The following is a 14,866-nucleotide window of genomic DNA, read 5'->3' on the forward strand; positions in this document are numbered from 1 at the left end:
CGCCTCATGCAACTACTGTCATCTTGAATCTGGAAGGTGCACACCCCAAGAGAAACACATAACTGACTTTGAGGTCCTGCAGATTACTTACTGAAGGCATGTGTTTATGTAGTCATTATGTTTTCTCATCTGCTTGTTTGTTTGTTTGTAAGAGCAAACACTCCACTGAATTCTAAGGAAGTTTACCAAATCCTTTCTTTCCTTTTCACTTAGCCAATTTTTTTACACAGAAAAGATGCCTTGTTTTTACCCCTGTCAAATGTCATACATCAGCAATAACGCTCTTGTCTTAATTTATCAAAAAGGACTAGTGAGGAGGAACAGAGGAAGAGGCCTTAGTTTACAACCATAAAGAGGAAAGGGAGACCATGCCATTGTGTCAAGTGTTGGCTGACCCCCCAGAGTCCACTCTCCAGCTTTTCTTCATCAACAGCCCCAAGATTTTCCATCTAAACATCACAACTCTCATAATTTTAGCCAGGTATTGGGAGTATGATTAGCTCTATTGTATGGTTCACAATAGATATCACTTGGCCAAAAACAACCAGCAAAACTTATCAGGTTATACAAAGGGCAGTATGGTCAAGAAATTTAGTTTGGACCAATGAGTCATAAATAAAGAGACACTTCTTGGGGCTTCTGGGAAAAAAATTCCTACTTCCAAGACCATGCCCATAGAGACCTTTCATTCTCATGCAATGTAAATAGAGGGACAAGTGGCCTGGGTGCTATTGGCAACCCTCTTGTGGCCATGGAGAAAGCAGCCTTAGGTTGAAGCTGACTCTATGGAGGGAAGGGAAGAGACATGGAAAGAACCATCTCATTCATTAGTGAGCACCAAGTGCACCAAGTGGCTGGATCAAGCCATGCTTATGACTCCTGAGCTTTCTTGTTCTGTGAGTCTCTATGATTTAAGTCCATTTATTAATTTTTTTTCCTTGATTAACTTTAGAGAGAGAGGAAGGGAGAGGAATGGAGAGGGAGAGAGAGATAGAAACATAGATAAGAGAGAACATCGATTGGCCACCTCCTGCATGTGCCCTGACCAGGAATTGAACCAGTGACCTCTTGGTGCATGGGTCAACACTCAACCACTGAACCATACCAGCCGGGCTTAAGTCCATTTAAATTATGTTTTTTTTCCCCTTGGGATTGAGAGATCTTTATAATAAAATTGTTAAAAAATTTAAGGACAGAAATGAGAGATCATGAGTGCATGAAAAATATCTAAAAAATAGATTATACAGAGCTATGGATATAGATATAGACTTTAAGTATAAATATATGATCCATTTGAACAAATGGACTTTATGAATATGCTTCAGGGTGACTATTAAGAGAAAATAAGCAGAGAGTCAGCACAGGCAGAAATTCTAGAAATAGCCATGTCTCCCCACAAATTCCCACAGTATGCAACAACACTGCAAAAGAAGGTGATTAATTTCTCAACACTAGAAAATTCCAGAGGATCTACAGGTCATAGGGACTGTGGGTGAGAATAAAAGCATACCACCAATGAGAGTGGAGGGAAGTGGGAACCCAGAGTTTGAAATGAGGCTGATTTTACCCCCACTAAATCCCCTCAATCCATAATTTCTGCTTAATGGTCCTATCTCATAGTACAGCTTGTCATACCTGCCACCAAGAACATAAACCAGATCATAATCCCATGTAGACTCATAGACAAAAATTAAGGACACCATGAAGGATGCAGTGGATTAGCCACAAGACTAGAGGTTAAAGATGCTATCATTGGTCACTATCTAAATTACCTCTGTCACTGACTAGTCACAGATTATGTGCAATAACAAACAACTCAGATTCCTCACGGGCACAACACAATAAATGTTTATTTCTTGCTCACACAAAGTCCACTACAAATGTTGGCAATTCTCCAGGGTATAACAACTGTCCTCTATAAGTTGTCCCCATACTCTGCGCCATTTAGTCATCATGGCAAAGGAAAAGAGAGGGCAGGAGAGTCAAGCCCTTGTCATTAAATGTTTCTACCCACATTCTCAGCAAGTCATATGGCCCATAAAACTTCAAAAGGGTGGAGAAGCACAAAGCTTCCTTGTGCTCAAAATAGAAACGGGGTATTGAAGATGTCTATTACAGAGGGAACTAACTACAGAACTGCTCTGCATTCTCTTAGTTCTGGGACATCAGTTAACTGTCCATTCATCTTAAGAGAGTACTCGCATTTATCTGGAAATAAGGACATTCTTCACAAGGATTCCTTCTGTATTATAGCTGCACCTCCTATCAAGAGAAGAACCTGGAGAAACTAGCACAGTGATTATTATACTTTAGAAAGATCAGAGATTGCTGTGGCTAATCAACAGAATCCAGACAAGCCTTTCCAGTTTTTGTTTGTTTGCTTTTATACACTTTCTTTCCCCTTTAGAAAGAACACCTTGCCCTGGCCGGTTTGGCTCAGCGGTTAGAGCATTGGTCTGCAGTCTAGAAAGAACACCTTTTCTCCATTTAGGGGTAACAGAGATGATCTCTTGGTATATATTTTATGAAAAAGCTTCCCGTATCCACACAGTCTTCCCTTGACTTGAATTTATGTTGGTTCCATAGAAAAAGGCAGCCAGAGAGAGGCTTTGAACCATTGCTGGGGTAAGATATTCCTCCATCAACACTCTGCCAGTAGCCTACCATCGGCTAACTTTTGCCAAGGACAACAAGGGTCCAAAAGCGATCCTGTCTAACCATCCTACCTGTGTCAAAGCAATCCAGGGGGACAGCAGAAAGACAGTAACTACGTGAACCATCAAGCAGAGCAGGGCATATGCATCCCCCCTTGATCTGCCTGATGTTATTAGTTCAGCCCCCTCAAAGCTGGAATGAACCAGTAGGAAGAGAAGCAGGAATTCTGAAAATTATGCAGAAAAGCCTATGCCTGAGACAACATTTTACAGACTCAATAATTAGCTAACATTATTCCACCCATACAAATGATAATACCATAAAGAGAATCTCCATCTCTAACAGTTTTTATCAAAAACCAGTTCAACACTCTCTTAATTCTATCTAACATCTCTGCTTCTCTCCTTCTCATTCCCCTTCTCTTCTCTAAAACAAACCCCTAAGAGAAGGAGTTTTTTCTCACTGAGCTGAATGTTCAATTTGATGAAGTTAATTTCCATAATGTTATCAATGTTTGAACAACCACATCCTCCTCCATCGCAAATGAGATGTTTCTTCTTATTCACTTTTACCCAAAGTCCTTCACCCTCAGGCTCCAGTCACCACTGCCGCTACCTAGTCAAGCTCGCACAAAGATGTGCATTTTACGAGCAGTACTGTGGCTCTTTGAAGAGAGAGCAGATTTCAGCCTAGTGGTGCTAACACCAAGGACCTTGGAGAAGAAGATGAGTAGCTGAGCAAACAAGATTTAAAAGAGGACATTACTGGAGAGAAAACCCAAGTTTTCCAAATTAACTGAATTGCCTGCTGTATTTCAAGATTGAGATAGTTGTTCGCTGTTTCAAATAGAAAGGTTATATGTATTAGACTCATGAAATGTTTAACATGTCTAGCAAGAAACCACATATCCAAACACTTATGAAACTCATACTGCTCCTTCTCCCAACACAAATACAACCACACCATTACCACCAGCACCACACCACACACACACACACACACACATAGAACTACATCTAATTTCTGAAGCCATTTAACAACTATCTGAGACCCTTCATACCTGGGACCCTACATGCCTAGGAAGGGAGCCTACTCACAGTTACGTGCTCTTAATACTCCATCAGGTATTGAGGTGGTGATTTGCTATGTCTCCAGGAAATTAACTAACAGACCTCTGAAAAGCAAGTTTTTCTCTCATGCAAAGAATTAATTAGACTGATAATACACATATGCATATATCACAGTCTCCACATCCCATTGAAAAGGTTTTCATAAAATCCTTCCGTGTCACCAATGGAGAAACTGAGACATGAGATTACAAACAAACGTTAACATTTCTGATTCTTTGTTCACCAAGCCTCACTATCTCTATAGAATCCAAAGAACCCTAATGTGGTTCTACCACTCAAAGCAATCTCAAAGCACACGTGCCTATCTGCAGGTTAGCTAAAGTCTCATAATTGAAAGGGATCAGGAGAAATCTGATCATTACATTCCCACAGTCAGACCGAAAAGGCACCCATGTATTCTGCATAATATTAGCTTTCACAGGAAAGAATCCACAGAGTATTTATTTAGACAAAAATGGCTCCAATTTACAAAGCTGCACTTTGGAAGGAAAGAATCATGTCATGTCCCAATGGGACTGCCCTCTGCCTGTCATTAAAAGAGTTGTCACAGGGCAAAGATAGCTCACTGTTTTCTACTAAGAACAGAAACTATTATTTTAAGTTAAAAATTAAGAGCAGTGCCCTGGCTGGTGTTTCTCAGTGGTTAGAGCACCAGCCCACACCAAAGGGTCATGGGTTCTATTCCTGGGCAAGGGCACGTACCTGGGTTGCAGCTTCGATCCCTGCCCCAGTCAGGATCATGCAGGAGGCAACCAATCCATGTGTCTCTCTCACAATGATGTCTCTCTCTCTGTATCTCTCTCCCCTTTCCTCCCTCCTTCCCTACCTCCCTCCCTCCCTCCCTCTCTCTTTCCCTCCCTCCCTCCCTTCTACTTTCTCCAAAAATCAATGGGAAAAAATATCCTCGGGTGAGGATTAACAACAACAATAACAAAATTAAGAGCCATTTACCTGAGATGACTCAAACTCATGTATGGTAATGTAATAATTACTCAGTGATTTTATAATAATGAGGAGTGATAAGGACCTTTTTCTTTGGCCAAAACGTGACAAAGAGTCTTCAAAACCATAGTTTCATTTGCTGTTCACATACCTTGATATAAGGGGATCAGGCTGATGTCATGAACTCAATTTAATACAGAATCCCTGAGAAACAGAGAAGCATCACTAATCTGTTCAGATGAATTTAAGCCTGCATTCATGCTAACTATTGCCTGAATTTCCTTTTTTTAAAGTAAGAGATGCATACTATGTCTTGGGTTCAAAAATGGCCAAGTCTCTTTACACAGCAAGTTCTGGTTATGATAAACCACAATAAAACAATGCCATCAATTTTAAGATCTTAACTTTATATCAAAGTTTGCAGAGCCCTTACACCTTTATTATCTTTCTTCATTGCATATTTCCAGAGTTATAGAATAAATAGAAGAATCAGCCTCAAATCCAGAGCACCTGCCCACAACTACTTGGTCATAATGCCTTTGTTGAACTTTTGGGTTCCTACTACTGCACATTTTTATATGTATTGTCTTCCTCTTTCCCAAAGCTGGGAGCCGGGCAGTACTAACCTGAATTAATTGAAAGGTTAAGTGACTTGCCACACACTTGAAGTTGCACAGGGGCTTTGCTAGAACTAGCACCCAGGCCTCAGGAGTCTTGTTCACCATGCATCCCATTAGTGTCTGCTAAGGAGGTAAAATCCCTTTCAGATATAAAATCACCTGACTTCTCAACGCCCTTACCCTCAACAGTAGGTCACTGGTACACATTCAGAGGTTCAGTTCACACAGGAAATACAGGCACAGGGACACAGTAAGTTTCCCCCAGGTCAGGGGGCAATGGCTGAGCTCCTACATCATAGGTCTCTTGCCTAACCACCAGCTCAGCTCTGCTCTCCACAGGTCCTCCGCTACAGGTACACAACCCTGGAGGAGCACACTGAGCAAAAGAGGTTCTTTCTTTCTTTCTTTCTTTCTTTCTTTCTTTCTTTCTTTCTTTCTTTCTTTCTTTCTGGTACGTCCCCCTAGCAGGAATCGAACCTGCAACTCTCTGGTCCGCAGGCTGATGCTCCAATTGCTGAGCCAAACCAGCCGGGGCCAAAAGAGGTGCTTTAAAGGGAAGGAAAGGAAGAAGGGAAGGATGAGAAGGATAAAAAGAGAGGAGGAGAAGGCAAAGAAGGGAAAGGAAAAAGAAAGGGGAAAAGGAAGGAAGAAAACTCAAAGGAAGGAAAGGAGAGGAGAGGAAAGTGAAAACGTGTTTTTAGACTTCAGTAATCAGAGGAACAAAATCAATTAGAGAATGGAAAGTAGTCTCAAATTGGCCTCTAACTAGCTATACACATTGTAAAGACACTAAAATTCTTCCCATTGCACCAATTTTCCAGGAGAATCTCCTTAAACAAAAACCAGGGATTCAATTGAACAGTGAGGTTTTGTTTTTTGGGTTTTTTACAGAGTAATTCAGGTACTGGAAACTCCAAGTAAATTTAAACATATAAATACTTCTAAAATAAACAGTGATGATTTAACCAGCCTAACATCAGCATTGGCTGAATGATGTTTTGTAGCCGTAGAAGAATGAATGAGGGGAGGGAACCGCGGAGTCTCCCTTTTGTCAAATCAGGTAACACACTTGCAGACCACAGCTCAACCCAAGGTACCTTTAACTTAAGAAACCATCCCTAGCACTAATGATAGTGAGCATGAATGTGGGGAGGGGCTGCCCAACCACGAAACTTGTCTGCCTCCCTTCCTACTGTGATCTATACCAGCTGCCTTCATCGACATGCCACTCACTCACTCCTTAACCCCACAACATCTGGTTTTTCTCCTCACTAACACTGTCCTGCAGCCTACATGTCACTATGAACCTCCGATTGCAGCCCCTTCTGCTCTGCTTCATCCCACCTGCTTTCCACCTCTCGGCTCCCCTGGGTTCCAGGATGTAATCTAAGTTTTCATACACACTTTCAGTGATAGAACCCTTCTTTCAAACGAGATCTTGCCTGGAACTCATATCGATTACCATAGCTTTATAGTAAAACTTGAAATCAGTCCTCAAAAGTTGTTCTTTTTTAGGATTGTTTTGGCCATGTGTTGCATTTCCATCTATTTTTCAATCAGCCTGGAAATGTTTACCAAAAACAAACAAACAAAAAACCTGTTGGTTTTTGTTATGGTTGTTGGGTTTTTTTGTTTTTTGGTTTTTTTGGAATTGCTGTGACCCTAAATATTAATGTAGGCTTGATATCTTAACTAGAAAACTGAATCTTAACATGATTGAGAACTCCAGTAATGGATCTCTTGATGTTTCCTCTGATTTAGATTCATTAAGCTTCTTAGATCTGAGGGTTTGTAGTTCTCATCAAATTTGGAATACTTTTGGCCATCTTTTATTAGATATTTTTCTATTCCTCCTACCTCTACCTCTTCTTCCATACCTTCTACCTCCGTGAGCAGCCTTGAACTCCACCCAATGAGACTGTTTCTCTCTGCTTGAGTTCTCTTTCCTGTGCTTGTTTGAGTCCTGTTCCCGGACAGAGAGCCCTCTCCTCGTGTGTCCCTGTGCTATCTGTTATCTAATGTCTGAAATATATTTTGACTAGTTTTATAGTTATGTATGGCAAGAGAACAAACCTAAAACTCATTATTTTCTCATGGCCAAAACCAAAAGTCTGCTTATTGACTTTTAAAAGCAATGTAGTAAAAAATCTAAGTGGACGACTTAGTGAGACTTCATGAAGCTTAAACAAGTCCAAATCTGTGGGTCTTAATTCTGGTTTAATTTATCCAGAAAAGTATCTTACAGTCTCCTTTCTGGAAAGAGTAGATCTTGAGTTTCCAGGATTCTGGAGCTAGGCAGAGAAAATATTTTTGTGGGGCTGGGGAGTTGGGGGAAGGTTGATCACTCTTTAAAGACTAAGCAGATATTACATTCATTCTCCTGATTTAAAATGTGTTCTTCATTCCTTTCTCCCCTGTACTTCATCTTCCTGATTTCAAACGTATTCTTCATTCCTTTCTCCCCTGTGCTTGGTATCAGGCATCTAATTAATATCTCACTGATTCAATTTATACAGAAATTGTGCCTCTGTTTTCATTTTATTTTTTATTTATTAATTTGTTTTTGTTACAGATGTTTCTCATTTTTCACCCATTGACACCCTCCTCCCCTTGCCGCCCCCCCCCCATCCCCAGCTTTGTTGTCTATGTTCATTGGTCATGCATACATGCATGTAAGTTCTGTGGTTTATCTCTTCTCCCCACAAAACCCCCCTCCTCTGAGGCTTGTCAGTCTGTACCCCACCTCCATGTCTCTTGGTTAATTTTGTTCAGCAGTTTGTTTAGTTCATTATATTCCACAAATAAGTAAGATCATGTGATATTTGTCTTTCTTTGCTTGGCTTGTTTCACTTGCATAATACTCTCCAGGTCCTTCCATGCCACCCAAGTGTCCATCAGTAGATGAGTGGATAAAAAAAGCTGTGGTACATGTACACAATGGAATACTATGCAGCTGTAAGAAAGAAAGATCTCTTTCCCTTTGAGATGGCATGGAAATGCCTCTGCTTTTTTAAAGGGAATGGTAGGAATAGATGACTGAGTCAACCAGGAATCATATCCTGGGAATGTGGCCACTCTTTGCAGAGGATTTCAAAATACCCCTGCCTTTTGGAAACCTGCCTGATATGCATAACCTGGTACCTAAATTTCTCTAAACCCAAAGCTTTCTTAGGGTTCTGTGGGGCAAATCATCTTGCTTTTTATCTAAATTTCCCTTTGCAGGAACTTGATTTTGATTTCCGTCCCACCCATTAATTCATTTGGCATTCTCCCATTTACTTTCCATCCTCATATAATGACTGTCTGTATTACAAATGTCTCCTCATTTCGTTAAAGAGGGGTTGGTATCTCTATTTCTTGTTCTTCTTTTATTATTCGTACCTGAAACAGGAGAAGTCATATTTTGTTAAGAATCCATTCTTAACTACCCAAAGCTTCATGGTTCACATTTTTAACAATTCTTACTCTGTTTTTGCTGTTTTGGTGGTTCTTTGTTTATTACTATTTCTTGTACCCCATTTCATCTTTATTCTTAGATTTATTTTACAGTTTTCCAGAGTGCATCATTTTTCAGAGAGTGCACAAAGGTGATAAACTTTCTGAATTTTTCCATCAATAGATGAATGGATAAAGAAGATGTGGTATATATATACAATGAAATGCTACTTGGCCATAAAAAAAAAAGAATGAAATTGCCTTGGCCGGTTTGGCTCAGCAGTTGGAGCATCAGCCTGTGGACCAGAGAGTCCCGGGTTCGGTTCCCACTAGGGGCACGTACCAAAAAAAAATGAATGAAATCTTACCATTTGCAGCAATGTGGATAGACCTAGAGGGTACTATGCTAAGTAAAATAAGTCAGACAGAGAAAGACAAATACCACATGAGTTCACTTACATGTGGAATCTAAAAAACAAAATAAAACAGAAGCCAAGTTATACAGAGAACAAACTGATGGTTGCCAGATGGAGGGGGCTAGGAGACTGGGTAAAAAAGGGGAAATATTAAGAAGTACAAACTGCAAATTACAAAATAGTCACCAGTATGTACAGGGTCAGCAAAAGTAGGTTTACAGTTATGAGTGCTTGAAAGAGTTTATTCTAGTATTATTTATTAATTATTGTATTACTTTCTATATAAACAACTGTAAACCTACTTTTGCCCACACTTGTAAAGTACAGCACAGAGAATATGAGTCAATAATATTGCAATAACTATGTATGGTGCCAGGTGGAAACTTATCAGGGGGATCACTTCATAAGTTATATAAATAACTAACTACTATTCTGTACACCTGAAACTAACAGAATATTGAATGTCAACTGTAATTGAAAATTTGAAAAATAATTAAATAAATAAAAGGGAAGGAAAGACGAAAAAAACTTTCTGAATTTTGCACTGTGTATATGCCTTTGTTTTCTTACTCCACTTTGTATTTGACTGGGCACAGGGTTCTAGGTTTGAGGTTATTTCCCAGGTAGCTGCATTGTTTCAGACTTTTTCCCCACTGATATGGCAGATCGGATGTTTAGAGAAACCTCTTCACTTTATCACCACTGAAATCAATGAGTAAAACAGCTGGGTGGGTGGAGTGAAAGGAAAACTCCACTGGAGGCAGAAATGAGGACATTGCCTTCCTGGTCCTTTCTTTCTCCTCTAGGTCTGTCCTGCTGTCCAGAGTAACTTTGGGTTTGGCAGAGTTTAGCATCAGTCCTAAGATCCACAATGGATCAAACCATCTGCTGTCCCCAAGCAAAGAAGCCCTCTTTGTTTTATGAGATGTTCTTCAGACTTCGTCTCGAGAGCCACACATCCAACCACTGTGAGTGCACAGGAGCAGAGAAAAACGAAGGGGGAGAGAGTACACCTGCCCTAGCTGACTCCAGCTTGGAATTTCTCCCAGAGCCCCACTGAAACGTGTGGGTCTCTGTCTTCTTTTTATCAGTTTCTCTAAACTTGCTTTGTGTTGCTTTTATCCTGCTGTGGTTTCTCTACCTATCCGACCAACCTGCTTTTTGTTCTTCAAATCCTTTAAAACCTTGGGTTGTTTTAAGGTATCTTACTGTGTTTTCAGCATTTTTTTAGATTTTCTTTTTCTTTTCTGAATATCATTTTCCTTGTTTCAGTGTATCACAGTGTCTGATACATAGTAGGTATAATCAATATCTTCAGAAGAAATGAAAAATGAGCATGTCTTAAATGAAAAGATGACCATGATGCATTCATTCATGTATAAGTTAATTCATCCATTCAATACTTTTAAATGAGATCTGCTGTGTACTGGACGTATTTGTAAGCATTGAGAAATAGCTCATGTTCCTTTTTTCAAGGAGCTTATATGCTAGAACACCATTAGGAAAAAAAAAAAAAAAAAGGTTGAAGAACACAATAACATCTTTGTGTGTAAATGGATGTTTGTACATACATCTGTGTATGTGTGTGTGTGTGTATCCTTTTGGATATAATTTTCAGGGGATGGAATTGGAGAAGCAATACATGAGAAGGCTTGTTTTAACTGCTTTTATTTGTTTGTGTATTGTTGATCATTAGCACAATTGATTCAAGCTCTGTTCTAGGCATTCAGGATACACCTGTGAACAAGGAAGGCAAACATTTCTGCCTTCCTGGAGTTCATATTTTAGTAAGCAAAGTCAGATACTAAACACTAAACAATAAACAGGACCTTGTGTAGTATATTAGCAGATGCTAGGGATCATGGAAAAGTAGAACAGAGTAAGGGAAATTGCAAGTATTATCTGTGGAGTGAAAAGCACTGGGTTGCAATTTTAAATGGGGTGGTAAGGGAAGACTTCATTGAGAAAGTAACATTTCAGCAAAAACTTAAAGTGACAGTTACTTGGAGAAGGAGGAGAAAGAGTACGCTAAGCAGAAGGAACAACGAATGCAAAGGTTTCGTTGTGGGAACAAGCCTGGCACGTTCCAGGATCAGCAAGGAGGTGGTGAGCCTGGAACAGAAAGGGTGAAAGAGGCTAAGAGAGAGGTAAAGCTGGGGGAACTGGAGGAGGATGGTTGATACAGAGAATGGCCCTTTTAAGCAGTGTAAAGACTTGGCTTTAATTGTGAGAGAATTTGGGAGCCACTGGAAAGTTTTTGAGAAGAGTGAAATCATCTTGAGAGGACCCCTGGGCTTCCTTAGCATAGACTGAAGGGGGGCAAAGGTGTGAGCAGGGATTCCGGTGCCTGCGCCTCGTAATAACCAGCAAAAGGTGATGGTCGTGGTGGTAGCAGCAGACTTGCCACAAAGTGATCAGATTAAAGGCACAGCCAACAGAATTTCCTGACGGATGTGATGTGGGATTTGGAGGATGAAGGATGAAGGATGCCTGCCTCCATGGCCTGAGTAACTGAAAAGATACCGCTGCCATCAACTCAGTCCAAGACTGTGGTGGGGGTGGGAGGAGAAGCAGGGGGACTCGGGAGCTCAATTTAGAATCTGTTAGCCTAGAGGTGTAATTTCAACATCCAAGTGCAGGTACCAGCAGGCATGGAGGTCCTGGAATCTAAAGCTGAGGAGAGCTCTGGGGTGGAAATTATAATTTGGGAGTCATGAGCATGAAGGTGTTTTTTTCCATAAATTTGAAAAGTCAGCCCATAATTTTCTTACCTGTCACATCTAATTTTTGAATCCTTTGTCTAACACAGGTTGTCAAGTGTTGACTACTGTGTGTGTCCCCTCCTCTCCATTCTTTCTGCCACCTCCCTAGTTCGTGATCTCTTGCCTGGCTGAGATGTTCCCGCCTCCCTGGGGTTTCCCAGGCGACCCCACCCAGGCACCCGATCAAGGTGATCATGCTGTGACTCATCAAGAATGACTTGTCACCCGGTGAATTAAAGGGCAAAACACTTCACCTGCCATCACAGTCCAATCCCAGCTCCCTTCCCAAACCTACCACACACTAGTCCATTCACACATACCACGTTCTCTGCACTGTTCCTAAGGGCTCTTGCATCAGTGTCTGGTGCATACCGGTTCCTCCCCCAGAAATCCTTTCCTCTATACCCCTTGCTTGCCTGAGCCCTGTTCATTCCTCATGGCATGATACAGCCACCTGCTTCCATAGAATTCAGTTCACTGCCCCATCTGAAGATAACCTTTCCCACCTCTGGCCCCCCACTTCAAGGTAGGGGGAGAGAGCATGGCGTGGGCAACAGTTCCCAAAGGGAGGGCAGCAGAACAGATACCAGCCCCAAGAAAGATTCCAGGGGTAAAGAGTTCCACAAACAAACAAATTTGGGTAATACTCCACATCACAGTCCTCTCTTAGAAATACACATTATGTAGTCACATATTGAATGTTCTCAAAAGTCCTTTGGTGTATGTGCGTGTGTGTGTGTGGATGGATGGATGGATAGATAGATAGATAGATAGATAGATAGATAGATAGATAGATATAGATATAGATGGTAGATGGTAGATATAGATATAGATATAGATATAGATATAGATATAGATATAGATATAGATATAGATGGATATATGTTTGTTTAACACAGTTTTCACAGATGTATTTAACTTTGGAACCTTTTTGTCACAGAATACTAATATTCTACAAAACTACTGTTCTGAGGTTCTCCCATAATGCTTGGATCTGGACCCTGAATTCTGGTTTTGATTAAACACCTGTCAGTGCTGGTTTTCCCCAGGTCCAGGCCCAGATTAGGCAAGTGTGTATCTTAACACTGGTGACATGTCCACAGGCCCAAGCAAGAAAAGCAGACATCCTAAGATCTATAAGGTAACAAGACATCCCCAGACGAGAGTCTCCTAGACACTGGCATTGGGAGGTAGGCTTTAATAGGCATGCCCCTCTGGTTCCTAAATATTAAATGGCTTACTTCCCCTACAATACTTAAGACCACATGGGTTATGATGCCAAATTACTAGCTGTGACCTTTTTCAGGTCACATTTCTTTAGGAACCTCAGTTAACTGACTTCTCCAATGAGTGGGCTGGTCCAGATGGTATCCAATGTTTCATCCAAGTGTGATGAATTGACTCCTTCTTTGAATCCTTCCTACTTGCATATATGGTTTCTTCCCCTCACCTACTTGCATACATGGTCTCTCTCTCTCTCCCTACTATCACCTGAAGGTGGGGTCTCTTTCCAAGTTATTTTTTTTATCTCCTTCAGAACACGGCAGAAGACCTTGAACATGGTTAGAACTTAATAACTATTTATTGTATATATATTTAAAGATGACTGAGGCCTTTAAGCCTCAAAAAAATTCAAAAGTAGTCTTTGAGATCATAAAAAATAAGAAGTAAAAGTGATCTGGTCAAAACAGCAAGTACTACAGAGAAATAATTCTGCATCATTTTTCTATAACTGCTATTAGCAAACGAGCACTACCAATAATGGCTAACGTTAGACATTTAAATTGTGTTCTGTGTGATTCTCAGTGGCACGCGTGTTAGAATCCTCACACCAACCCTATTAAGGTGGGTCCCATTCTTCCCCACTTTACAGATGAGAAAACTGAAGCATAGAGGGGTTAAGTAAGTCCCTCAGATAATAAGTGAGATAATCAAATCCCAGCAGTCTCCAAAGCCCATACTTAACCACTGTGCTACCCTTCCCTTCCTCCCTTTCACCAGCATTTGCTCTGATGAGCACCCCGACAACCTCAGGTCATGAACCAGGTGGAAACTGAAATCCCACAAGGCTTAAAGATTGCCCAGTATCCTGCAGCTCATTAGCCCACAGCTCCCTTCACACAACAGAACACTGATTCAGCAGCCCCCCATGACTCCAATAAACATTTGAGCCATCCCTGACAGCCAACTGCCGAGAAAGGGGCATCAGGGTGAAGCAGAGGCTACAATTAGGGGACTATGGTGCTAGAGATAAGGATTAATATTGGCAATGAATTGAAGAGGTGTATGCCGGTGGGGGGAGGTTCATAAGAACAGCCCTGTGCAACTTGAAAGGAAGGTAAAGGGGCGTGAGAAGCCCGAGGAGGTGATAAAATGGACAGGGAGACTCCAGAGGAATGGGAAGGGAGACAAGAAAAAACAGAAAATCATACTACTTATAATTGCGTACATTTTCAGCACCAGCCTAAAAGCTATAGAAAAACGTGCCTCACGAACTCAAGTACAGGTAGGCGTTCGGAAGGTCTAACTGAACCCGCTTTCACAAGAGAATCTGGCATAATGTATGGCACATAATAGGCACTCAATAAATGTTTGTTCCAAATAAAAGAGACAGAAAGAGAAAAACATGAGGATTGCTTTCATAAAGAGAAAGTCACCTAAGGGAGTAGATGCTCAAGAAACATTATTTCTTATATGTGTGCCGCGAGAAGGCTGGAGAGCTGGGAGAGATTACCTGATGTATTTCCAAGGAACCCTTGGTCTCTGGTTTCAATGCACAAAAATCCCTGGGGAGGCTGTGGACTCTCTCCCGGGGGACTTTTAAGACTGTGTCTTAGAGAGCCCCTTGAAGGGGGTGGTTGAAATGATTTCAAAACAAATAAACTGAGGTAGAGAGGACAGACCAA

General features: G+C 41.0%; 1 protein-coding gene across 1 annotated transcript in view; it reads right to left on the reverse strand.

The window, feature by feature from the left end:
• The window catches only part of PKHD1 (PKHD1 ciliary IPT domain containing fibrocystin/polyductin), a 471,475-nt gene that overhangs the window by 375,060 nt on the left and 81,549 nt on the right, over positions 1–14,866 (reverse strand). The gene's annotated exons all lie outside the window — the stretch shown is intronic.

This window comes from Molossus molossus, unplaced genomic scaffold, assembly GCF_014108415.1.
Source record: "Molossus molossus isolate mMolMol1 unplaced genomic scaffold, mMolMol1.p scaffold_m16_p_8, whole genome shotgun sequence".
Classification (NCBI taxonomy): Eukaryota; Metazoa; Chordata; class Mammalia; order Chiroptera; family Molossidae; genus Molossus; species Molossus molossus.